At 37.6% G+C, this 2,961-nt stretch overlaps 1 long non-coding RNA gene across 1 annotated transcript; it reads right to left on the bottom strand.

Moving 5' to 3' along the window:
* Positions 1 to 540: 540 nt before the first annotated feature.
* Positions 541 to 2,317, bottom strand: LOC311267988. Its single transcript, XR_014623900.1, has 4 exons — positions 2,183 to 2,317; positions 907 to 1,057; positions 667 to 753; positions 541 to 576 (listed from the first exon to the last, which is right to left on the bottom strand). It is a non-coding gene; the product is annotated as an uncharacterized lncRNA (long non-coding RNA).
* Positions 2,318 to 2,961: the final 644 nt, after the last annotated feature.

The raw sequence follows: 2,961 nt of genomic DNA, 5'->3' as shown, positions 1-2,961 counted from the left end.
AATTTGAATTTCAAATTACTTTTAAGTAAACATAAAAAATAATTAGAACATACTTGAGGTAGACAAAAAGTTTATTTTTAACATGCACGGCATTACAGGGAAAATGTGCATAATAAAGTACATTTAAGTACATCTTTAACAACATCTTAAACAACATTTTCAAACAGTTTCTCTTCATCGTAACATTTTTATTCAAATTTGGATCATCTGACCCCAGAGAATTCTTTTTAGTCATACTCTTTAACAAGTTAACTAAAAAACAATAATAAAAGGAAAAAATAAAAAGAAACAATAGCTGTGCTAGCACTACCCTGCTAGCTGTGCACCGCAGACAAGCTAGTAATGACAGGGATGAACATTAAACTGACTTTTGAAACTTTTACATGTGAAACATTGACACAGTTTGTTTAAACTCAAAATGTATGTACCAAAAAACCATACTAACTACCGCAACAATATTCACCATAGCTTAACTTGGAGGGGGCGCAGGAAAAACTGCTGGGCTTCATTATCAGTTGCATCAAGGGCTGAGACTGAGTCCACAGGCTGGACATCAGCAGGAGACTGAGTGGCAGGCTGCTAAAACAACAGTATTATGACATGTGCTGTAACAGCAACAGCATAACAGCAATGTAAACAGACATGTGCAATTTTTCTAAAGCTCACCTTAACAGTGTGAAATCCACAACTAGAGGCCATGAACCCTCTAAAGAGGGTGGTCTGTCCACGGGCCTGCATGGGGCGTTTCTCAATCTGAAACAATCAGAATTGTATTCAGCCTGGAGTGAGACACTCAGTGTACAGTCAATGGTCAGATTAATACAATCTGCACCATCAGAATGACTTTTTCTCATCTAGTGATATGCATGGTCATGAGTAATAGGTGGATATTTTGCTGTACTTTACCTTCTGGGAGAGATCATGTCATTTGCGCTGCCTCGGGGCTGGTCTGTTGCCTCCTCCAGCAGGCCAAACCCCAGAGCTGGCGAATGTCCTCAGTCTCACCATCCATCTCCCCTACTCCTATTGCTTTGTGGCTCTTTGGTTTAGTGCTCATCTGAAGACAACATGGAAATAATAACAGTGGTTACAACTATGAATCACAGCAGAGACATAGTGTGCTGAACAAGTGTGTAGGTCCTGTGAAATTCCAATCTCTGTGCAATTACCATATTTACAGGCTATATTTTTTGATTAATGCTACACAGCATTTTATCTTTATATTACAAAGATGTGCTCACTTCTGTGCAATTATCCAACTGTGGTCAGTGAGAGGCGTATATGATGTATACATTTATTTATTTTGATTTTATTTATCAATTAATCAATCTTTTCCTCTACTTTTGACTCTTGAGCTGCTATTACAAGTTACTGGTGTAGGATCAATAGAGGTCACGTTATCTTGTTGTTTTTGCATTCAGATACTGTACTGACATGTCTATACTGTATCTGCAGACATGAACAGCTTTCATACTAAGCTTCAGGTTGGCTGATAAGGTCCGTTATTTCTTGGAAGTAGTTTAAATCGAAATCATAAACTAAGCAGCTAGACGACCGGTTAACATGTAGGCTAAACCAGTAGACTGTACAAGTGTACTAAGCAAAACAACTGAACACTGAATGTGAACATGTAAACACGTGTTGACCTACGGTCCCAGACTGGACGCAGGGAAGTCCGTTTTCCTCCTGCGCTGAAGCCGGTTAGCTTCAGGGCTAACACCCTTCACTTCACTTCGCTGCCAGACAGCAGTTGGTAAAACAATAGGAGAGACGTTACGTGGTCTGGAGAAGCTTGTGCGTTTATTTGGCCACATACTGAACTGTACACACACGGCTAACCTCTTCCTCTACTCTGCTAATGTCTGCACAGACAAAGACTCTACACACACACGCACTGCTCCTCTTCATCATGTAATATTACACTGTGCTACTGAAGCACATACACACAGGCGTAACGCTGCCGCTACCAAGAGCAGTAATAATAGGTTAACTTACAGTTACAGTGGCTGTAAGACTGACGTTAGCTAACGTTAACGTTGGTTATCTGGCTAGCTACGATGACTGAAGTTGCTGAATCACGTAATGACTCGCCAACGAAATCATAAAATTAGCCGGTGTGACGAATGGAAATATAAAATGTATGACCATTCAATCAGAAAATAAAAACATTGAATGTACTTACTGTGAATCAGAAGTAGGCTTGTGCTTGCTTCGCTTCACGACGGAGACTTTAGCTGGTCAATGTCATTCAACAGCAACGTGACCAGAATGAAGCGCCGTGAATGGTGGAGCTCAAGGAGGCGGAGCTGAGCGCAGTGCGCTGATTGGACGGCAAAGATGCAAACGTTGCTATTTGAATTAGGCGCCTTGCTTTCCAAACAATATTTTTTAAAAATCCCTGCTCAGATTGACTATAATGTACTGTAACAATGTGTTTTTTCCATAGACTAAATAAACTTATATCTTTCTGACAATCAAGTATTTGTGCATTAATGTAAGTCTGTTTTAAAATATGCTTTTACTAAGTGTATTTTATTTCAAAGTACTTATAGTAGTTTATTAGTATTCATACAAAAAGCATACTGATTTCAAGTCTTTTGTAATACACAGTTAGTATTGTTTATTAAAGTGCACTTTAGTTTCACTTAATTGGAAATTAATTTAGGTACACTTAAAAAAGTGCAAATGAAGTTGAGTTTGTTTTAAGCCGTACTTCTTCAGAAAATGTATATTAAATAGTTCTAACAGTGGTTTGTTTTCATTTAATTCCCAGTTATCTATTAAAGTACATTTTTAATAAGTGTGCCTAAGTTCACTTCCAATGATGTTAAATTTAAGGGCACTTTAATAAAGTATACTAACTACATATTACAAATAAGTATGCTTTTAATAAAAATACTAATCTACTACTATAAGTGCTTTGAAATAAAGTATACTTTGTAAAAGTATACTTTTTAACAG

The sequence above is a fragment of the Pagrus pagrus genome, assembly GCF_965226575.1.
Source record: "Pagrus pagrus genome assembly, chromosome: 13".
Classification (NCBI taxonomy): Eukaryota; Metazoa; Chordata; class Actinopteri; order Spariformes; family Sparidae; genus Pagrus; species Pagrus pagrus.
The sequence above is the reverse complement of the archived record's forward strand: the minus strand, read 5'-3'. Positions and strand labels throughout refer to the sequence as shown.